Source organism: Balaenoptera physalus (assembly GCF_965194825.1).
Source record: "Balaenoptera physalus genome assembly, chromosome: X".
NCBI lineage: Eukaryota > Metazoa > Chordata > Mammalia > Artiodactyla > Balaenopteridae > Balaenoptera > Balaenoptera physalus.
The window spans coordinates 103,618,228-103,643,094 of NC_138903.1; the positions used below are offsets into that span (position 1 = coordinate 103,618,228).

A 24,867-nucleotide genomic window follows, 5' to 3' on the forward strand; every position below is an offset into this window, starting at 1 on the left:
GAAGTGGGGTTGGCTAAGGCCGAGAGACCAGAGAGACCCACAGGGCACATACTTCAGAAAAGTCCTCATGAGTGGACCTTGTCATCAGGGTATCAAGCTGTGGGCCAAGTGGATGCCCTGGCAGCAGGGGACACAACACAACATTATGGCGAGTAGCAGCCAAGATATCAGGACTGGGCAGGTTCAACTTGGGAAGCAGAGCACCTAAGAAGTTCAAGACACCTCTTCCACTCTCTTCTGACTTGTTCTGCCTGGTTAACTTCTATCCCCATCTTTCAAACCTCAGATTAACCACCATCTGCCTCTATAAAGTCCCTGCCCCTCCGGACTAGCTGACCCTACTATGTGCTCCAGTACATAATATCCTCTGCTCCCTCCCTCGTATAACACGGGATTATAATATTATAGTATTACAATTACATGTTTACTTTTTCTGTTGCCCTTGTTAGAGAGATAAGCTCCCATCAGGAGCAGGCAGCATCTGGCACAGTATCTGACCCATGGGAAATACAATAATTAGAAAAATAATAATAAACCTTTTTGAATGAATGAATGAATGAATCCTTTAAAAGGTTGGAATGGGGAGTTGGGAGGGAAGGCAAGGAATCGCAATCCTAGAAAAACTGGGGAAGCGTGACAGGAGCCCACAGAGACTGGAGTGTGAGGAAGGCGTCTAGTCACAAGCGGCGTCTCTGGCACAAAGTCAGACAATGGTTAGCAACCAGGTTGGTGATGCCAAGTCTCCAAGCTGCTGATCTAAGTCTCCTCAAATGCATTAAAAAAAATGTTGGTCCCAAATTCTAGGGTGGGGCTGAATCTTTAGAAGGTGGCTGGATCTTCAGCCATAGGAACAGGAGTCCAAAGTGGTCCCTAGGAGATCTTAGCAGATATTAAAACTCTTCCAGGGTTACTGGTGCAAACCAAAGACCCCAGGCTACTCAGAAAAAATAAACTCACTCCACACTACAGAGTTACAGATGCTTCAGATCCTTTTTTAAAGCATGAGAATAAATTATGAAGTAATTAACTGACCACATCTTCACTCTACTTCTGGCTTTCTCCTGACTTCCAGGGAGACAGAGGTGACACCAATCAATATCTCTCCCCTCAAGGTGCACAAGCCTCTCCTTATTGTGCACGCTCCCAAGGCAGTTTGAGAGAATCCTCATGAAATCCTTAGATTGTCTATGCCCAGCCTCAGAAATTAAGGGCACCTAGAAATAATTGCAGCTTTTCTTTAAGCGCTCCCCAGAGTAGACTAGGTTGAGAATAATATTGGTATATATTTACTGTATATTAGGAATCTATAATCTTTTCCTGATGAGAAACTGCTGTTATCTTTGATCTTAGGGAAGCACCGTCCTCCCACTGGGAATCCAGGCAATGTGCACAACGGGGAACAATCTAGGAAACACAGAGAAGTAGGAGAGCAAACAAGGCTCCAAGGTCAACTGGTAGGTAGACCAACTGCTTGGAGTTTTCTGCTCAATAGCTGTAAAAGTATGAATAAACATTAAAGTTGATTTAAAATAAGTACCTTCCTATAGTCATAGGCTATCTCTGGAAGGAGACACAAAATTACTGCTAACAGCTGTTGCTTCTCAGGACAGAATCAAGGAAGCTAGGGGGTGGGAGTTCAAAGGAGAATCAATTTGCATTGCATACCTGTTTGTACCATTTGAAATCTGTGTTGTAGGTAATACTTTCTAAATTAAGCAAAATTTAATTTTAAATAAAACAAGCATCCTCCCCGCGGCTTGGCTCTACTGTGCAGTCAAGCTCATCCTTCCTTGGGCAACTCCCATGGCACGCCAGTGCAAAGACACTCCCTGGCACTTTGCATGTGGGTGGATATTTCAAAGAAAGCCCTACTGCCAAGTCCAGATCCCTATGTGATTGTGACAGATGCAGTACAGGCTACAGTGAAGCTGGAGAGGATGGCAAAACAGCTGCTGCTTTCAGGCAAAGTGGATATGGCTGAGACTTGATCCTTTCAACGGGCTGATGTCAATGTCAGTGCTCTGCCAGTGTGTTCATCTTAACCTGATTTAGTTCACTGGAAAGAACATTTACCAGACTAGTCTAAATTAGTGAAAATGTCAGAGTTATTTGGAATACTTGCTGAAAAGGATAGTGCAAATGTCCCAGTGATCAACTACAAGACTCTAAGGTTAAGGAGGGCAGGGGCCACACCGGTCTTATTCACCACGTCCCCAGTCCCTAGCACAGTGCCTGATGGTCAGAAGGTATTCAATGAGTAACTGTTGAAAGAATTAAGGATATATGACAGGTAGAAAAGTATGCCCCCCTCCCATTTGTCAGAGAAGTTAATTGACTTGCCTAAAATCACACAGCTTGATTTTGCCAGATCTCAGACTAGAACAAGGTCTCCCCACTCCTCATCCATTGATCTTTCCATTATACAAAACTATGGATAGACCAGCAGCAAAACCGAAGAATAAGGGCTCAAACTATTCTCTCAAAAACAGTTTATCAGCGATTTCATAGGGTTTAGCCTAGAAAATGGATTTTGAGATACAACTGAGAAGAAAATTCAGACATACAACTTCATTTAAATATTTGTATAAAACATTGGACAAGTTACTATAAAGGAAGGTCTCTTCTAAATATACTGTTCAGCAAAAGTATTTCCAGCTAACAACCATCCTAACAGATGTGAGGTGACATCTCATTGTGGTTTTGATTTGCATTTCCTAATTAGTGATGTTGAGCACTTTTTCATATACATGTTGACCATTTGTATATATCTTCTTTGGAAAAATATCTATTCACGTCCTTTGCCCAATCTTTCATTGGGTTGTTTGCTTTTCTGCTTTTGAGTTGTACAAGTTTCTTATATTGTTTGGATATTAACCCCTTGCCAGATATATGGGTTGCAAATATTTTCTCTCAATACATAGGTTGTCTTTTCATTTTGCTGATGGTTTCTCTTGCTGTGCAGAAGCTTTTTTGTTTGATGTAGTCCCACTTGTTTATTTTTGCTTCTGTTGCTTTCCTTTTTGTGTCATATCCAAAAAACCATTGCCAAGGCCAGTGTCAAGGAGGGTTTCCCCTATGTTTTCTTCTAGGAGGTTTATGGCTTCAGGTCTTACATTCAAGTCTTTAAGCCATTTTGAGTTGGTTTTTGCATATGGTGTGAGATGTGTCCACTTTCACTATTTTGCATGTGGATATCCAGTTTTCCCAACATCATTAATTGAAGAGACTAATGGTTCCCCATTGTGTATTGTTGGTGCCCTTGTAGAAAATTAGTTGACCGTATATGTGTGGGTTTATTTCTGGGCTTTCAATTCTGTTCCATTGGTCCATGTGTCTATTTTTATGCCAGTACCATACGGTTTTATTATAGATTTGTCATGTAGTTTGAGATCAGGAAGTGATCCAGCTTTGTTCTTCTTAAGATTTCTCTGGCTATTTGGAATCTTTTGTGATTCCACACAAATTTTATTTCTTTCTATTAATTAATTTATTTTATTTATTTAATTTATTTATTTTTTTGGCTGCATTGGGTCTTCGTTGCTGTGCAACGTTGGGTCTTCTTTTCTCTAGTTGCAGCGAGCTGGGGCTACTCTTCTTTGTGATGCGCGGGCTTCTCATTGCAGTGGCTTCTCTTGTTGTGGAGCATGGGCTCTAGGTGTGCAGGCTTCAGTAGTTGTGGCTCGTGGGCTCTAGAGCACAGGCTCAGTAGTTGTGGCGCACAGGCTTAGTTGCTCTGCGGCATGTGGGATCTTCCAGGACCAGGGCTCGAACCCATGTCCCCTGCATTGGCAGGTGGATTCTTAATCACTGCACCACCAGGGAAGTCCCTCCACACAAATTTAAGAATTACTGTTTCTATTTCTTTAAAATGCCATGATTGTAGAGAAAAGGGAATCCTTGTACACGGTTGAAGGGAATTTAACTTGGTACAACTATTATGGAAAACAGCAAGGAGGTTTCTCAAAAAATTAAAATTAGAATTACCATATGATCCAACAATCCCTCCTCTGGGAATATACCCAAAGAAAATCAAATCAGTACCTTGAAGAGGTATCTGCACTCCCATGTTCACTGCAGCATTATTCACAATAGCGAAGATATGGAAACAACCTAAATATCTGTTAATGGATGAGTGGATAAAGAAATTATGAGTTGGATAGATGGCATTCAGCCTTTAAAAAGGAGATCCCGTCATTTGCAACAATATGGATAAACCTGGAGGACATTATGCTAAGTGAAATAAGCCAGACACAAATTTAAAAACTGCATGATCTCACTTATATGTAGAATCTGGAAAAAGTTGAATATATAGAAGCAGAGAGTAGAACAGTGGTTATCAGAGGTGGGGAGGTGGGGGAAATGGGGAGATGTTGATCAAAGGGTACAAAGTTACAGTTATGTAGGATGAATAAATCTAGAGATCTAACATACAGCACAATGACTATAGTTAATAATACTGTACTGAATACTAGAAATTTGCTAAGAGCACCACCACAAAAAGAAACTGTTAACTATGTGAAAGGATATGTTAATTAGCTTGACTATAGTAATCATTTCGCTATGTAACTGCATATCATGTTATATGCCTTAAATATGTAAAATTATTTTTTTTAAAAATTTTTAAATAAATATATAGCAATCCTCACTCTTGTAATAATATAAAATTGTTGTAATAATATGAAATTGTCCTAAAAATCTTTTGTTATAAAAAAAGTACTTTCAGCTAACATAAAAAGGAACTATTAACTTATTGTAAACCAACATGAAACAGAAAATATGTCTTTGGGAATATTGCTTTATTTTAGAAGCTACAAACAAACAAATGACTGAAAGAGAAGCTCAGTTCCTTAGACTTTCAAACTTAGCACACAGAGACCAGGCCTTGGATCCAGGAAGAGCCATCCACAAAATTGGACCCTCCTTCTAGTAACAGTACCCAACCCCTACTCCCTCTCCTCCCCCTCCCCCCTCAGCCAGAGCCAGAATACTCCTAATACTGGATGCCCTCTCTCTATCCTTTCCAAACTAAAGCCTATTATCACCTGGCTGATAAAATTATACATCCTTTCTCATGCTAAATTCATGCTATAATTTAAAAACACACAATTAACTTGGTGGTGGAAAACCTTTCACCACGTATACATGTATCAAAATCACGTTGTACACTTTAAATATATTACAACTGTATATGTCAATTATACCTCAATGAAGCTGAACAAACTAGAATTTAAATTTTTTTTTTAATTTAGAAATGAAATGAAGAAACACAAAAAGAGCTCGTCAACAATTTCAGGCTTTCAGTTAATTCACCAGATATCAAATCACCCAAAGCCAATTCTCTAAAATTCATTTCACCAAATAAGTAATTCAGCAAAGCCTGTTAGTTCCAGTTGAAACTCAGAGCTACCCCTCTGTCTGTCTGGTCTCCTGGCTGCCCCACAGAGCAGGTACAAGTGTATGTACGTGTTTGTGTGTGCACGCGTGTGTTTGTGTGTGCACGTTAGGGGGGCTGCTAAGGTCACCATTAGCACGTCTTGCTGTACCTCCTTGGGCAGAACAGGACACATAAACCTCTGCCATAGGACACAGCCTCTCCCGCCAACCCTCCCCCATCACCCAATTCCAGCCGCAGCATCTCAGCAGACCTGAAATTTTAGGGGAAAATAAAGCCTCTGAAAGAAAGCCTCCAAATGTAGTAAGTCCATCCTGTGTAGATATTCTTAGTGGTCACCAATTCCTGTTCTCCTTTCCGTAAAAGTGACCTAGCCATTCTGCAGTTAGGTAGGAACATGGGATGAGTTCTGGCTAATGAAATGTGCAGGAAAATTACATGTATCACTTCCAGCCTGAAACACTCAGAAGTCCTTAGTGATTCTCCAGTCTCTTCTCTTTCCCTGGCATGTGTTCCATCAGCCTGAGTACCTACTCCATCAGCTTGGGTCCCTGAGTACCTACTCCATCAGCTTGGGTCCGTGAGTATCTGAGCTTTCTCACAAACCCCAGCTTGCAGTCGTACCAACCATACATGGGAAATAAACCTTTGTTATTTTAGGTCACTGAGGTTTTGAGGTTAATCAGTTACCGCAATATAGCCTAGCCTCTTTTGACTAATAAGAAAATTAAGTACTTAATTGAAACACATCTTTAGTGAATCTATAATTAAACAATTTCAGAGGAAGGAAGAATGTGCTACTATCTGAAAGGGGCAGAATCTCCCCATTGCTCCCTCCCCACACCTCTCCCCGACCCTGTACTGGCTGCAGAGAAGCATAATAAAACTTCAAAAAACAGCCAATTGGCGACTTGGCCAATTAATCATTGAGCAAAATAGTTTTCGGTGAATTGATGCTCAGTGACTTGACTTTCAGTTACTTGGTTGGCTTCGGGAACAGGAGGCCCCGGCTGCAGGCTGCAGGCTGGTGAAAGGCATTCCTGTTTACGGGCAGAATCCTCAAAGCAAACAACAAAAGAAGCCCCTGTTCCACCCATACAAGGTCAATCCTGCCTCCATCACTCCGAATTTCTTCTTTCCTGAACATATCATCTTGCCCTTGTCCAGTAAGTCTGGTTCTCAAGAGGTCCAGGAAGATCCTTTGTACAGAGTTTCTGAAAAAGACCAGTCCAACTTCTGGAAGTCTGTTTGCCAGGAAGTTGAAGTCGAGTTCAGAAGCTGGCACTCTTCCTCCTCTGTCCTCTCCAAACAAGTTTAGACTAACCTCCAATCTGTCTCTGGACAAATAAATGACTTCTGGCATGGTATGACTCAGAATGACTCACTGGGGTTAGCACTTAGCACCCAGTGAAATGTTGAGTAAAAAGACTTTACAACACTCTACTGCCCAGTAGAACGACCGTTGTTTAGTGTTTTCCTTTTCTGATCCCTACTTTCCTCTTCTATCTTTAAAAATGAAGCTTCTTCGAGTCATCCAGAAGCAATATTTGACGGCTCTAACACATAATGTTTTTCTTAGTAGCACCTGAATAAATTTCCCTTCAGAAAGTGCACACTCTCCCCCCCAGTCCCACACCCACACACATTATTTTGTAACTGTTCCAGCGAGATCGTTACGGATATATAGCTGATCTGGATGACATATGGTACCTTAATCTGGAATCTCTGAGATGCCACATGCCAGGAGGCCTTGAGTCCATGAAATCTGGTGTTGAGGGCTCTCAGATGGGTCCTAACCCCACACTGCTTGTTTTAAGAAAAACATTACTGGTTCGTATCAACAACCCTCCAGTCAGCCCAGTTCTCTCACAATGGCCCCAGGAACCAGTTTGTGGATTTACGATAACTGTCCTCACAGGCTTCTACCCATATATTATTATTGGTGTTACCCATTCATTCATTCAGCAGGTACTTAGTAAGTGGCTAATATGTACTAGACAGCAGTGATGAAGGTGCAAGACAAAAGAAGGCACATTTATGACTAAATAACCCAGGAATTTTATGACTCCCTCCTTTTTTATGACTCCCTCATTGACTTGCACAGTTAGGCCCACCTTGCAGAAATGATTTACATATACTATTTCTTGACAGCAAGTAACACAGTCTGTAAGGATACTTTCCGTGGTACACAGAGTTCTTTGGTTTGCCTGTCCTAAAAGAACCAGCCCTAAATGGTTCCCCCTCGACAAAGTGGACGTATCCTGTGCTCACCATCCGCACAGCCACCTTTGGTCCTGGGGTACCGGTAGTCTCCTCTTACTGAAGGCTGGGGACTAGGGAGCTAATATAAAAGGTAGAAGAACCTCAAAGCCTGGACAATAAGGGAGACATGCCTGAAGAATGGGGAGAATGAGTCAGTGAAGGCAAATACTTACTCTGGTCTATAAGACCTTGCGTGTGATCTGGACCCAGCCAACCTCTCTGCCTACTATTACCCCATTCTCCTGTCCACTCATGACAAAACAGTTACACTCCTTTATCCTCAGAGCCTTTACCCATGCCTTTCTTCTACAGGAACATGTTTCACCCCTATTCAACTGGCTAGCTCCCATTTATCACACAGGTCCTAGAGAAGCCTTCCATAACTCAGCCACGCCCTCCCATCCCACATTTGGTCCCTGTGGCCTATATTCTCATAAAAACTATACATTTCTTTTCAGCACCTGCCACATCTTTGTATCCTCCCTCAGTGCCAAATAAAGTGCCTGGCAAACTGTAAGCACTCAAATATTTGTTGAGTGTGTGTGTGTGTGTGTGTGTGTGTGTGTGTGTGTGTGTAGAGAGCTATGGACCTTTGGTCCAGAAAGAGTTTGTAGTCAATAGTCCTCATACCTGAAGTACAGGCCCCATGAAACCATGAAGAGAATGGAGTCCAGAATAAGCAGTATGGCGAGTGTTATGTCTGCCTGGCGGGCTACAGCTCAGTGTGAGTTTTTGTACCTCAGGAGTTCCTGTCAGGCTTTGTTCAAGTTTCCCTAGCTACATCTAGCAGCGCCTCCCAACGTGTTTGACCAGAACTGGTTTTGCCTCAGTGAGGGACTATCTGTTGTTTGTCCCATTCCTGTTCCCTAGTAGGACATACAGAACAATAGCTCTCTTCCTTTGACAAATAAGAAAACTTGGTCAGGAGGCAGAAAGTATAGTGGTGGGAGTGGAAATTGTTTACTCTTGGGAGTCTAATTGAATTTCAGAGAAATATTTTGCATAATGTTAAGTGATTTGCATATATATGGGACTAAAAAATTCCAGGAGACCCTTCTTTATTTCTCCTCCCTCCCATCTCTACCGCTTCCAGCCCAAGGTCACACAGTCAAGCTGAGGCCAGTCACAGAGACCCTCCCAGGTAGCCCTCACCTCCAGCTGCTGGGAAGAAAATATACCAAGAGGTTTAACAATGCCCCTTTTTGTCATATTGATATGTAATTTTAACTCAAAGATTCACTACTTCTAAGAGTCAGATTATAAAATATTGTCAGCACTTGCTCACCTCCGCAAGTGCTATTAGGGGTATTTTTGACTGGACTGCCACCAAGCAAGAGTGAAATCATTTGTAAAGCTATTCTGCAAGATTCTGCAGGCTATACGGTGGCAGCACCTCTCCCAGTTAATCTTTTGGTTACAGCAAGCCTTTGGTTGCTACAGTGAAATATATGTTTTCTATTACAGCCCTCAGCACAGGTCTGCAGTTGCCACCCTGGCCCTGGGATACCATCAAGTTCCTCTGACAGGCTCTAAAACTCTTATCAGGAGCATAAGAGGATTAGTTACCATATCCTGAAAAAAGGAAGTTCTAGAAATCGCCAGGAAGTTCCCAACACTAGAAGTAGGAAGCAGAGGATCCAGGTCCCAGGGAACGAGCATAGAGTTGCTCAGGAAATGAGCACAAAGGAAAACCAGACAGATGGGGAAAAGGCCCTTGATGAGCTTCAATGTCCTGCCAGATGGGGCCAATTCCAGGACCTTAATGGTTAGGTGAAGGCTAAACCTTCTTGTGGGCTAAAATATGTCTACAGCTAGACCAAGAGTCAGACCAGGGAGACCAAAGTAGGGACTTAAATCTTCTGGAGAGCCAGAGTGGGATATAGAGGAAGGAACCTGGGTCTCCAGCCAACTATATTCAAAACCCTGCAGAATCAGTTTTTAAAAAATCAAGTTGACGGTACCACTTGCCAGTAATTAAGATATCTGGGTAACATTGTCTCAAATAGTCCTAAGGGACCATTAGATCCCTAATCAGTTATTATTCAAAACTTTGACATCTAAAAGGGCAAGAAAAAAATAAAAGGGTCATCTATTAGAATGGCCAGAATCCAGAACACTGACAACAGAAAATGCTGACAAGGATGTGGAGCAACAGGAACTCTCATTCATTGCTGGTGGGAACGCAAAATGGTACAGCCACTTTGCAAGATGGTTTGGCAGTTACTTACAAAACTAAACATACTCTTACTGTATGATCCAGCAATCATGTTCCTTGGTATTTACCCAAAGGAGTTGATAACATGTCCATACAGAAACCTGCACATAGATGTTTATAGCAGCATTATTCATAACTGTCTAAACTTGGAAGCAACTAAAATGTCCATCAATAGGTGGATGGACAAATAAACTGTGGTACATCCAGACAATGGAATATTATTCAGCACTAAAAAGAAATGAGCTATCAAGCCATGAAAAGACATGGAGGAACCTTAAATGCATGTTACTAAGTGAAAGAAGCCAATCTAAAAAGACTACTTCATTCCAGCTATATAACCTCCTGGAAAAGGCAAAACTATGGAGACAAAAAAAAGATCAGTAGTTGCCATTGAGGGCGTGGGGTGGAAGGAGATGAATAGGTAGAGCAGAGGATTTTTAGGGCAGTGAAAATACTCTATATGACATTATAGTGATGGATATATGTCATTTAATATTTGTCCAAACCCACAGAATGTACAACACCAAGAAAATAAAAGGGTTTTTTAATCTGGAGAATGATTGTGGGCTAGAAAGTGCTCTGAACTGAGTCAGGAGACCTTGGACCTTATCACAATTCTGCCGCTTACCAGCTTTGTTACACTGGGCAAGTCCCTCACCTCTGTAGACAGCAATTTCCTTTTTGCGTCAAATGGAGTGAATACTTACAGACAGGCGATATCAAAGATATTCAGAATCAATGAACTCCAAATTACTCAACTGAAAATGGTGACTGTGTCACTAATAAAAATACTAATGGCTCTTTCTTTAGAACAAACCCCACAGCCACTCAGCATTTGTCATTCTCTTTCTGGGAGGTGACTTCCAGGAGACTTCTGTTAGACTGGCAGCCTTCTCCTGAGCAAACCTTTTTTTAGAGTACAAAGAGGACTAATAGTTACCCCAGGCATTCAGCTCACTAGATTGAGTTTTTCATTCTTACCCCAATTTGGCATTTTCTTATAAAGGGCATGTACTACCGGTGACTGCCAACTAAAGAATGTCGCTTGCCACCCGCTTCTATAAGAATTAAGTCATTAGCCACTGCAGTGACTGACCTTCAGGGTGGAGACCAGGAATGAGACACTCAGTGCTCTGGGAAAAGTGGCAGAACAAGGCCTTCAGATAGATATTTTCAGGAGAAAATTTTATAAACCACGATTCTTGCATCTTCCGAGACTTAGAAAATCACTAAAACCATTAACTAAGATATCTGTCCCTCATGACTAGCACAACCTTCCACTGAGATGCTGACCTCTCCCCCTTGCCTCTTCAGAGCAGTTCCTCACAGCTTTCTGGTAGGCTGTCTCCCGGGCTTTAGTCCTCAGTAAGTCCCCCAGTAAAACTGAAACTCACAGCTCTCATATTGTGCGTTTTTATTTCAGTCGACATGACAGTTGATGGGAGTCAGAGACAAGGGAGACCTGGGCTCTAGTCCCCGTTCTTAAATAAAATGCTAAATTATCGGAGTGAGTCATTTAGCCTCTGCTTTTCCAGTTCCTCATCTGTAACCTAATGATGATGATAATAATGGCCGCTATCATTTGTTAAACACCTCCAATGGGCCAAGCATTATTCCCAGTACTTTGAATATGCATGATCTCCAGACCTCACAACTACTCTCATTAGAAGACATTATCATACTCATTTTGCAAAAGTGGAACCTAGGCCCCCAAAAGGTCTTCCTTTCTTCAAGGTCACCCACTAAGAGTGAGATTCAAACAACCCAGGTCCCTCTGACTCCAAAGCACGTGTTTCTTTTTTTTCCCCACTATTCCACATTGCCTCCCATTAGATAAATAAGCTAGAGAACCTCCAAGGTCCCTTCCAAGTCTGACATTCCAGTATTTTATGACCCCAGTAGTTTTGCAGCCAGGCTTACCTAACACATACTTAACTGCACAGTCCTCACAGCCCTGCCCCTTTACCATGACATTTTTAATCTCTTTTTAAAAGATTGCTCACATTTTCATTGAAGACCTTGAACAATTAATTCTTAGCAAAGTGAGCTCAAATCGTTTCGCATCTTTCAAAACCCTTAACCCTTTCATTGAATCAGGAGCTAGGTGAAGCACTTTTTCTGGAACAGATTCCTGGATCGAGAGAAGATTCTAAACACCTGGGAAACCGAGGCTACCATCACTACAGATTCCTTTTTTCCCCATTGAAAACGGCTGGAGTAAGAGACTGCCTCTGAGTGGAGCGGTGCTGAGATAAAAAGAAGCTCCCAACCTACTTGTGTGCACACTCTTCTGTGAAATTCCACCAATTGAGACTCTGTCCCTAGGTCTTTGAAGAGTTTTAAAAGTCCCTATTAAAATGGTAACAACTATGGAATGATAATACCTTAAACCTGGAGGTGGGTGGGAAGCAACTTTAGCTGCTTTCCAGGCAAGAATATAAGCCCATCATGGGGGTGGGAGCATAGTCTAAATTCCTGGTGGAAGTAAGGAAGAGTTCCTCCAGGAGAGAGAGGAGTGGGAAGTGGGGAAGGGTCAAAATCAGCTTGGCCGACTTCTAGTTTTTTGCTGCATATGAATCCTGCTCATGGAAAACTGTGAGAAGCCTGACAAATGAGGGTGACCAGAAAGCAGCATTTAAAATGGGAGAAACAATGGTCAGAAATTAGAGACTTGTTAACTTTCATACCTAGAAAAATCCTGGAACAAAAAAAAAAAAAAAAAAGGAAAATAATCAATTGACAAAGATTTTGAGACACACAGGGAAATCTATCAACCTGACAATGAAGAATATGATGTCAGACAAACCTAATTTCCTCCTCTGACAGAGTAACAAGCCCAGCAGTTTGGAGAAAGTAACAAATGTGGTGCACACAGGTGGTGGGCCGTTGTATTCTGTCCCCAGGGTGAGGGAAATGAGGTCCTAAAACAGCTTGCCAGTAGTGGGACCCCAAAACTGAGCCAGAGCCAGACCCCAAGCACGGGGGCTGCAATTGCATGGTCATTCAAGTTCTGTTACTGTTGTTTAAGATTTGAGACCATTCTTACGTAGGCTTTGAAAGTCTTGCACAGGAATTTTACCTCAGCCCTGAGCTTTCACTACAGGTGTTGGAAGGAACCAACTATATTTGCCAACTGTAATTGAACTAACTGCCTGTCAACCAAGGAACCAGTATAAAAGAGATTTTAAGTCAGAGACTAAATAAAAAGCTAAAGTATTTATTGATAAGCAGAAACTATAACCTAAGAAATTAGTAAATGAAATTGGTTAAGAAATATGCATTTGAGCAAATCCAAAAACAGGAAATCTTTTATCTGTTAATGATTTTTGCATTGACTTATAACCAACATCTCCAAGATCAATTTTTCAAACTTCAGCCAGCCCTGCTAGGCACCGTCAGTCAATTAACTTGACCTGCCCCTTTCCCTGTCACCCTCTTGACAGACTTCCAACAGGTTTTATAAAGTCAGTTATGTTCGAAGCTGCTTGGTTTTCCCTTCAACATGTTTAAGAATTCTTCCAATTTCACCAGGGTAAAGATAGTCTTTACAGTTATACCCAACTGTATAATCAGAGTGGGCCACACATTATCTTGTTTTATTTCAACTCCCATCTCAGATCCCCTGAGACTGCATCCAAGGGAGATGTAAGGTGGTGTTATGGACTGAATTGTGTCCCCCATCCCCCAAATTCATATGCTGAAGCCCTAACCCGCAATGTGACTGTAATTGCAGATGCGGCCTTCAAAGAGGTTAACTAAAATAAAGTCATAAGGGCAAAGCTCTATTTCAGTCTGACCGGTGTCCTTAGAAGAGGACCATGTGGCGTCACAATGAGAAGGTGGCCAAGGAGAGGAGCCTCAGGAGAAACCAACCCTGCCGACCCCCTTGATCTTGGGCTTCTAGCCTCCAGAACTGAGAAAGATAATTTGTTGTTTAAGCCACCCGGTCTGTGGTATTTGGTTATGGCAGCCTGAGCCAACGAAGACAGGTGAGAAGAGTTAGGCGAAGCTGGATTCAAACCTGCTACTTGTTATCTGTATAATATCAGACAAGTCACTGCACCTTCCTGAGTCTCAGTTTCCCCATATGTAAAATGGGGATAAGAATATCCTCTGGTCGTGGTGTGAACATTAGCAGAATACGTATGTATGTTGAGAGTCACGGCGGGGGGCGGGGGGGAGATCCCTCAATAAATGGGCTTTTTAAAAAAAATCACAACTTTCAAGTGTTGGCAATCTGATTTATTTTTATCCCAGTTAAGGTTTTATTGGCTTAACTAGACCACAGAAACTTATTTTCACTTAAAATTCAGCCTTTAAAGCTCAGAAATCTTCTTGCTCTGTTTGAAGTTGCCGTATTTTCTTCCCAAGCTCATCTCAAACTGCTCTGCCCCTCAGTGCCAGACAGAAAGCTTCCTTAAGTGTTAAATGCACTCACTTACATAATAAAGGATTCCCTCAGTCAATTCTCCATTTAACTGACTCCGTTTAGAAGTCAGTCTCTCAAAATTAAGATCTGCATATTCGGGTCAGAGTTCCACTCACTCAGAAGGAGGCATTGAACCTCATCAGAGCTGCCATCTCTCTGCAGAGCCTTTATCCAAGCCTCCCTTTCCCATTAGGCAGAATCCCACTGTACCTCCCACCAAGGCGATGCCTTCTAAACCAGCACGTCGGCACAGGCCAACAGGACTTCTTCATGTCAACAGACAGCATAAAGCAATCGAGATACGGAATAAGTGTAATTCAAACATTTACAGTACAAATCACATGAGATTGATTTGCTGTTGTTCTCTTTAATCAGAGCCAAAGTTTGCTTGTTTTAGAAACTGGTGGGCAAAAATTATGTAATAAAAACAAAAGTATATAAACACAGATCATCAGAATTAAAGAAGAAACACAGCTCACATCCATAATCAAGGCCAAACACCTTTATCAGACGAGGTTCACGTGTATTGCTGTTGCCCTAGAAAACTGTTCAAGGTTTTTCCTTGGAGAAGGCCATTTGTGGCCATGAGAAAATGAACATATTTGAATTTCCCAAAACTAGCATAACATCAGCTAGACCTCAGTTCAGATCCCATCTGGGCCTCTTGAAACCTGTGTAAGTTGCAGATTGCAGGTGCTCAATAAATATGTGCTTTCTTTATTCCCCTTCACAAGGGGGAACTAAGACTCAGGCAAAATTTCAGCGTTCTGACATCACAAATCGTGTCCTACATCTTTACTTGTGATCCTCTATAACATTATAGATGATATTATCATCTATATCCTCATTAAAGGATTGGCTGATTTTTCTTCATGATGCAGATATTACTGTTTATTCTTCAAAGAGCTGTACTAAGTGGTTAAACACATGGGTAACCAATGCTTGTATTTCAACAAGTTATCACACTGTGCCAGTGGGTGTGATGGGTGTGCAAATTTACAGACCTACGAGGCACAGAGAGATGATGCTGGCTCTTTCTTTATATGGTTCCTGAAGTCACTTATCCTCTGTGGATAAGCAGAGATGGCCAAAAGGTGACAGATGCAGGATAGGATTCTGGATGAGCATAGGTTGCCAGGTCACAATCAGAAACAGGAGATGGCAGAGTAAGGTAACAAGTGAAGGCCAAAAATAGAAACCAGTCACTTGGCCAGGCCAAGCCAGAGATAAGCAGAGTGGAGAGAAGCTCTCGGCCCTACGGAACTGGCAAACACTGAAGAGCCTTGTGCAGACACCCAGCACAGAATCTTAAGTGCTCCCTGGCATTGGTGACCTTCCACTGGTTGGGCACTGGTCCTGACTTATTTGAATTCTACCTATTAATTTCTGCCTCTTCCAATTAATGAAGTGTGTCTGGGATTACTGGTTATGGACTTTGAAATCAAAGAGATCTAGAGTGGAACAGGGTTGTTGGTTTTAACCCTGAGAATAGACTCCAGGAGCAGTTGTTACATTTTGTAAAAGGACACACAGGAGCAAGGCTTTTGGTTGAGCCAGTTCAGCATGATGAGAGTCACCTGAAATCAGGACTCACCTTCTCCAATTTTATATACTCAGAGCATCCAGCTCTGCACATGCCACAACAACTACAGTGATAATTATTAGTAAATCATGTCGGACTGCTGGCCTCTAATGTATACGGGCCGAGTGTTGGGACAGGGTGCAGGAGACAAATTCCAAAATATGTGTGGCCTTGGAATGAACTTTATATTGTCAACCATCCTTGCTATCATATAGGACGGATAGTCTTTTTTAACATTTATTTATTTGGCTGTGCTGGGTCTTCAGTGGCTGCACGTGGGCTCTAGTTCCCTGACCCAGGGCCCCCTATATTGGGAGTGCAGAGTCTTAACCACTGGACCACCAGGGAAGGCCCTAGGATGGATCGTCTTTTGTGGTGGTGTTTCCCAAGCTATTCCGGTGAATCCCAGAATAGTGGGATGCTTTCTAGAATGAAGACTTTCTGCTCCCACTCCTAGGGATTCTAATTCATTAGGTCTAGCTCAGGAATCTCCATTTTCGCCAAGCACCCCATGTGGATGCAAATGGTCTGTGGACCATACTTCGGAAAATACTGAGTATGTGCACACACAACAGAGAAAGAAATTTCCCATTTCAAACAAACCCATTGAGTCTTTCTGCTGAATGTGGATTTTAAACAGAACCACAGACATATTCTAAACACTGGATTTGGCTTGCCCACTGGTCTCTGGATCACGTGTGATGTTAAACTAAGGACATCTGACACCAGGTTTGAGGGTCTCACAGACCAACTGTAACATCCCCACCAACCCTCAGCCTTTGGTTCTCTTGCAGATTCTAATCCACTGAATGCCTAGCCAGGACATATTTGGGGTCAGAAAAATACCAGCAAATGATTTGTGCTGTTCTACCACCAACATTTCACCTGAAGCCACATCCAGGCATCTGCCTCCATCTTAAATTGAATATTAAAGGTCAAAAGTTTGAATTTTTTTAACTCAAAATTCTCCTTTCCTAGGACCCCAACTAACACCTGCTTCATCATCCATTTAATTGAGCGTCTACTATGTACCAAGCTATTGCAATACAAAGCAGTGATCATAGTACTTAACATTTATTCAGCATTTAATCAGTTCCAAGTGCTATGCTAAGCTCTCTATGTGTATTATCTGGTCTGCACAACAATCCTAGGAAGTGGGCAGTAATAATATTCCAACTTACAGAAAGGTGAAGAAATATGTCCTGGGCTACACGGTAAATGGTAGAACTGGGATTTCACTACTGGTCAGAGCACACGTGCTGAACCACTCCACTGTCAATCATATCGGCGCTGCTTATGGATTAGAGGTTCACAAAAAGTGGTCCGCAGGCCAGCAGCATTGCTGGCACCACCTGGTAACTTCTTAGAGATGCCGGCTCTTGGGCCCCACCCCAGATGTAATGAGCCCAAACTCTGAGGGTGGGGCCAAACGATCTGTTGAACAAGGCCTCCAGGTGCTTCTCATGGGCACCAAAATCTGAGAATTAGAGAAACAGCTATGGAGCCCTAGGAGCCTTAGAAACTGACTCAAGGTCTTGAGTTGGTCAATCAACTCTGGCTACTCCCTAATGTCGGCACAACTCCCCCGTGGGAGAAGTATAACTTCAAAGCCCGGGGACCCGTTGTTCCTCGTGGCCCACACCTTTATTTTAAAGGACACTTTATCCCACAAGTGCAAGAAGAACTAACATTCCCCTTGCTAACAAGCCAAACTATCATCCAGGCATCCATTTGCTCATTCATTCATTCAATTGAGTATTTAAAAACCTGTCACGTGTCAGGCACTGGTTTTTGCATACTAAGGATACATAAAAGGTACACAAAAAATATTTTTTTAAAGGTACATAACGACAGCCACATGCAGGAAGTTGCACAGCACACAGGGCTGGACTTTGTGATGTGGCGGAAGCACTGACCACTTCAAAGGCTATAACTCCATACAATGCCTACATCAGTTGAAAGGACTCAGGTACTGAAACCCTGTAAAGTGTACATCCAGATAACCGGAGTGCGGTGCTCTTTTGTTTAATTACTGGGTCCCAACAGGGGTGTGCCCAGAGCATGAGATAAAGTCACCCAAGGACTAAAATTCAATTCTATATTCGCCAACCAAGTGCCAGTCAGAGCCACTGCCAGATGGCTTTTCCAACATTTCCCATGTGGGATAGATAAACAAGTTCTGCCGTAATAGCTGATTTTACTTTAGCAAAGTTTATTCACTAAAAGGCCAACAGCCCAAAAGACCTTACCTTTTAGAAACATCTCAGGAAAGGACCTTTGGAAGTTTGATGACAACACAGCCCCGATTCTAGAACGTAAGTTCCACGATGGGAGGGATGTTGGCATTAATTTTCTACCCCATATATTTCAAGGAACAAGAACAATGCCTGGTACATAACTGACGCTCAGTACTATCTACTGTGAATTTTTCTGGTCTGTCCTCACTTCATATCATCTCATATAGCTATTCTTTTCAAAAGGCGATTTGTCAAATTTAACTCCACGTGACTTCATTTTTATACCTTTGTCAGGCTTTCCACCTACATAAATTTCTCCCCGCAAAACCTGTGATTAGACCACCTAACCCAGTTCTGGTTTAGGAAATGTGGATGTCCCACTTAAAACACACACCCACTGAATCTTGACCAATAAGCCAAGAATAGGCTTTGGAAAAATAAGCCGCTTAAAAGCACACAAGCCAGATACAGTTTCTAAGTCTCTAGAAAGTCTTTCCAACTGGAGCAGCACTGATTTTCTGGCTACAGGCCAGGCAGGCTGGGAACACCGGGCATGCCCTCCCTGGCTGGCCTCCGGAGAGACTAGACTGACCTAAGAATCTGGCGCTCGTTTCCTTTTTGGCAACTGCTGCCATGGATACTCACGGCTAGAAAGCAACGGGCAGAATATCAGACGCCTGGGATCAGGGTGCCACCTCGGCAGGAGCTCAGGGCGCAGAGGCAGGAGAGCCAGAGAGGGCCAAGGGCTTGCCCTCACATACAGGCCGGAGAGGAAGTCCTGGGCAGAACCGCTAGCCCCTAGGTAGGTCTGTCCACCCCTCCCCAGAGCTCTGCTGAATTGTTTTATCCTGAAGCACCCGGCAGGGCCCTCCCAGGGCCGAGGCCAAACATTCACAAATTGAATTCATCTGTGTGGGCCTTTCTCGAGCTGACTCATTTGATACAGCTGAGAGCCTGGCGAGTTACGCTTCGGGCCCACATTGGAAGGTCGACTCACTTCCAGTCTACAGAGCTGTGCAGGCAAAGCTCTTCAGCCCATTTATCGACCAGACACCGCCAAACACACACACCCCGCCTAGACACACACCCTCCACACCTTCTCGGGAATGAGGGGAGCAGTGAGCACCTGTGACTTTATAAATATGCAAAAGAATGTGTGTAGGGTCATCTGAGTATTTTGGGGAGCTCCAAGCCCCCCTCCCCATCTCTACTTTCCCAGGCAGCCCATGGATGTGGCTGCCTGGAGCTGGCTCTCCAGTAACCTTCAGACGCTCAGTATTCTTCCAAAATGTATAACACTTTTTGAATTCACAACCCAGGTGTTTCTCACTCTCCAGAATACATGCTTAGCTGGAACGTTCAGGAGATCAAGTAGATCAGTTTGCTAGGGCTGCCGTAACAAAAGACCACAAACTGGGTGACTTGCACAAGAGAAATTTCTTGTCTCACAGTCCGAGGGGCTAGAAGTCTGAGATCAAGGTGTCAGCAGGGTTGGTTCCCTCTGAGAGCTGAGGGAGAAAACCTGTTCCATGCCTCTCTCCTAGCTCCTGGTGGTTTGCTGACAATCTTTGGTGTTCCTTGGTTTGTAGAAAATGGAACCCTGATCATCTTCAAGTGTTCTCCCTGTTTGTGCCTGTCTCCAGATTTCCCCTTCTCATAAGGACACCAGTCATATTGGATTGGGGCCCACCCTTCTGGAGTATGACCTCATCTTAACTAGTTACGTTGGCAATGACCCTATTTCCAAATCAGGTATTGAGGTACTGAGGGGTGAGGACTTCAACATATGAATTCTTAGAGGACACAATTCAACACATAACATCAAGTATCTCAATAGAAAACCTTTGTTTCCCCACTGATTTTCAGAGAAATACTCTCAATGGGTCCATTCAGGCATAATTGTCAACTGAATAGATAATACAAACTACATTAGATAATGCAGCATTTTCAAAAGGCATAATTAAAGAAAAACTGATTGCTTATTGTAATAAGAACTGTAGAAAAAAATTAAAAAGTTGCAGAATGTGAACACAAAGTTGTGTTTTTCTTATTGTAACAATAGATGAGAGGGATCAAGAGAAGACAATGACGGTTTAGCAGCACAAAATACACTGGATTAAAATGAACGGATTTCTACCAACCCTCTACCCTCTTGGACATATTGGCAGCAGGAGAAAAACCAAGTCTCTGGTTACTCAGACCCTGTTTCCCTGCACATTGGGGAAGCTGCTGGCTCTTTGAATTGAACAGATTGCTCCGAACTGAAGGAAGGAAAAGACACAAACACAGCTCAGGCATTTGCAAAATGCAAGAGGAAATGGGCAAACAAGATGAACACCCCCAACTGCAATGGCTATGGGGGAGGAACACGCTCAGGAGACATTTTCTGGAATCTGGGGATACTACCGGCTGCCATCAGGTGGTGCAAGGCTCATCAGCTCCCTGGCTGTGATTCGAGACTGGTGGCATTGACGTGGAGGAGTGTCAAAGGGGCAAGAGGACAAGCCAGCCAGCCAAAGGCTTTTTGGGAAGCCTTTAGCAAACACCATAGGTCAGAGCCTGTTCCTTAGCCTTGCATGTCCAGACACTCAATCTTGTGTGTATTTCCAGGTGGGTTAGACTCCGAAAGACTCACTCGTGCTACCAAATTCGCAAGAGATTGCTATGGAAACCAGAACACCCCAGTGTCCATTTAGGTGGTATTCCTTTACAGAGACCAAGGTGGAGTGCGTGTGTGTGTGTGTGTGTGTGTGTGTGTATGTGTGTGTGTGCATACGGTCCAAACCTCTTCCTGATATTAAGGGACCACAGACTAATTCATCGTTAGAAAATGGCAGGATGTACATGAACTCAGAGCTCAGAATAGATGCTGGCCAACTGAGAAAAAAGGCCTCCTTGATGCCTGGAATGTGTACACCTCCCAGAATCTGAGTCCCTCTGGCCCTGGCCCCTCTCAGCTCCCATGCTGACTATCCTTTTCCCATTCTTTCCTTCACTCAACACCACTGATTATACTAGAGCCAAGTCGTTTCTCTCTACTTCTAGTCTAACCCACAATATTCTGTCTCTATTATGTGCTGATGGTATGAGTCAATATCTTAATCTGAGCGTTTTTATTATTACCTCTGTGCGTGGGTTTCGACGCAATTTAAAAATTCAGTACTTCAATCGCTTTGCTCTTTCCCTGAAACTAACACAATATTGTAAATCAACTATACTTCAATAAAGAAAAAAATTCAGTACTTCAAGTTGGCGTTTGTTGAGCCTCTGAGGGCTTTATATATATGTGAGAGAGTTCTTAGATCCGAATATACGTGTCCTTGTTCTCTTCGGCCTGTCTCTTACCCTCCAGAATCCAGAGAGAGAGAGAAAGAGAGAGGGATAAAAAAGGGAGAAAGAGACCTGGCACCTGTGATCAGAGCTATAGGGGAAATGAAAACACCTGTGTTAGCTAATGAACTTGGCCTCCAGAGTTGCCTCATAGAGACTGCCACTGCTCGCCAAGCTTTGTGTGGCTACCCTTCCAGCTACTCCCAGACTGCCCTGCAGAGCTGGGCTGCTGAAGCAGGCTCCACAAGCTCCCCTTCTCCAGACGGTCAGGGTGGCAGTCCTCTCGGATGTCGTTACTGCAGGGGTTGCACCCCATCCATGCTCAGTGGATTATGTTGACATGGTGTGTCACATGGCTGTAGGATTCCTAGTGAAAGGGTCATGGCTGGACGATGCTATACTGCTGTTTGTTTTCCCTGCTTGGAATGGAAACCAAACAAATAACTCATTCTTCCTGAAATTGCTCTGTCTCCTAGGGACTCAGTGGAATTGCTGCCCAAATCCAAGAGCTGCAGTAGGAGACTGGTTATCGCCCAGCCACAGAGGGAAGCATCACAAAGGCTGGTGTCACAGAGGATGGAAAGGGGTCAAGGAATCCTTTACTTTGTACCTCCTGCCTTGTAATAGGGGAAAAAGCCCTCCAAATCTCCTTCCTCATCCACTGTCAATTCAAGTCACCAGGCATTGACTGAACACCCAGAGGCATTGTGGGGGACAAAATGATTAACAAGAAAAGGTCTCTGCCCTCAAAGAGCTTAATGTCTAGAGAGGAAGATGTGTACACGAAGGAGTAAGGAGAGAAAGACAGTGGTTGAAGAGTGACACACAATACTGGATGAATACAGAGAAGAAAGCAGTGCTGGTGATTAAAACTTGTTTTGTGACAGTGCGCCAGGCCGACAGACTGGCATCATTTTTTCTCAGAGCAATGTTGAAGCACATCCTGTCTCCTCCAATATAAGTCCCCAGCTTGACTGCCTCTTTGGTGGAAACAAGGTACTCTGCCAGGATGAACAAAGAAAGCAGGAACTCAGGGTAGGAGGAGGGAGGAAAAACAGGAGGTGGGTGACAGGATAGGATCTATCAAAACAGGAGTGTTCATGCCTCATTTTTCATCCCACAAGCACTGCTTAGAAAAGTGAGTAGAATTAGAAGGGATCTGAGACATCATCTCACTCAACCACCATGTAATGCTTGAGTTCCCTTCGTAATATCCTCACCAAACAGATGTCCCCAAGGGAGATAGCAAAAAGGTTTACGGGAGAAAATGGCATTTCAATTGGGTCCTCAGAACATTGAATTTTTTTTTAATTTTTATTTTATATTGGAGTTATAGTTGATTAACAATGTTGTGTTAATTTCAGGTGTACAGCAAAGTGATTCAGTTATACATATACATGTATCTATTCTTTTTCAGGTTTCTTTTCCCATTTAGGTTATTACAGAATATTGAGAACATTGAATTTTGATGCTTGGAAACAAAAAGGAAGGATAAGGAAATGACAAAATCCTAAAGGCTCTGAGAAACTACAGGGCATTTGCAGAGGATAAATGCTACAGGCTGGATGGAGTATGCAAGAATACAAGGGAGAGTCTTCTCTGGAGGGCCAGTGGTTAAGACTGCACGTCCACTGCAGGGGGGCATGGGTTCGATCCTTGGTCGGGGAACTAAGATCCCACAAGCCACATGGAGAGACCAAAAATAAATAAATAAATACATACATACATACATACATAAATATATATATATTTTTTAAATACAAAGGAGGCATGGAGAATGAAGATGGAAATCCTGGTAGGAGTCAGATCAGAGAGACTTGTTTTGAATTGAAGTATGGTTGATATTCAATATTATATGTTACAGGTGTAGACCAGAGAGATTTTTGATTACCAGGCCCAGGAATGTAAATTGATTCAATAGGTACTTGGGAGCAACTGAAGATTTCAGAGCAGAGAGAAGACGTGATTAAAAGTGGATTTGGGGGGGGGAAAGAATGTGGATTTAAGTAGATTAATCTGGCAGTCCAGTGGAGACTAGACTGTAGAAGAGAGAGGCCAGAGGCAGAAAGACAGGTTAGGAGGCATGTGCAGGAGCCCAAGAAAAAGGTATCAACTCTAGTTGTGGCCAAAAAGTACAGATAGAAAAGGGACAGTATTTCATAATTCTTCTCGAAATAGGACTTGGTGACTGATGGTATGTATCTGTGTAAGACGGGTATATTTTTCCCCATTTTCTAGATAAGGAAATGCAACCAGGTGTTCCAACTTAGGAGAGGTGGGTGTCATATTGAATAAAATCAGTCACAGAACCAGGACAGGTGCCCAGGCTTCCTGACAATCTGAAAGAGCTGCCCCTTTTCCTTTCCACTCACATTCCTACACTTCGACTCCAGGTTTTGTGCAACTTTCTGCTATTAAGGAAATTTCCCTCTGCTATGGCAAATGATCTTTTTTTTTTCTTTTAAAATATTTGCTCTTGTTTGATGAGTATAAATTGCTCATGACAGACTAACCGACTTTCATTAGCTTGTTTCCTTATCTTAAAAAGAGCTCCAGCCGAGGTAATCCATTCCTTATAGCACTTTCATCTCACTCGAGCCATATGGCTCTCAGGATGAAATACACCAGAGAAGAGCATCATTCGCTCAGCCGTCCCACAACCTGAGTGGCCACTGGGACAATATGGTAAGGGAAGCCCGTACTAATATTAGAATAAATGGTACCTCTTTTTACAACTATTGATTTGGAGGATTTCTGCTAGAAATAAAATGAAAATGTAAAAAAACAAAAAAAATCCCATCTGGGGCTATTAAATTTGCTTCCAAATGAAAAACATTATGATGACTCAACGCCAAACCTGGCCTAGCCCTGAAAACAGACATAAATGGACACAGAGGGACCTCAGATCAGCTCAAAACATAAGACAGGATAGCCCCTAGATGAGGGGCAAAATGAAGGGCAGAGCAAGGGCTGGTAAAAGAGCTCTCAGGAATGTAGCAAGAGATCTTCAAGGATGTTCCAAAGGCCACATTGTGGGAAGGGAGCTGAGATTGGTAACCACATGGCTCCATCAAATAAGAAGGCACAGCAACGTGGATTATGGATCAGGCCACTAATTCAGTACTTTTTCCTCCTGAGAACAGTAAGCTTTTGGCCTCCTGATGTCTTAAAGGAGCCATTCGGATCTTTGCCGTTCATAACTCTTCCTTTATAACCAAACACTATTCCTGTCTCTATCTTTACGGCTTAGTAATGTTCCAAGACATTATACGATTTTAGGTTTTGCTTGAGAAATCTGTGAGTAAAAGCATCAACCACCCAGAAATAAGGACTCTTTCTATAAAGAGCAGCCATGGGACACATTGCATTTCATGTACCCAGGGCATGAGTGGTCCAGTGCTATGGAGGAGGTGGCAGGGA

At 42.9% G+C, this 24,867-nt stretch overlaps 1 long non-coding RNA gene across 2 annotated transcripts in view; it reads right to left on the reverse strand.

Annotated features, from left to right (window-relative positions):
• LOC309652107 overlaps window positions 1-24,867 on the reverse strand; it is a 430,763-nt gene that overhangs the window by 374,866 nt on the left and 31,030 nt on the right. The window lies entirely within an intron of this gene.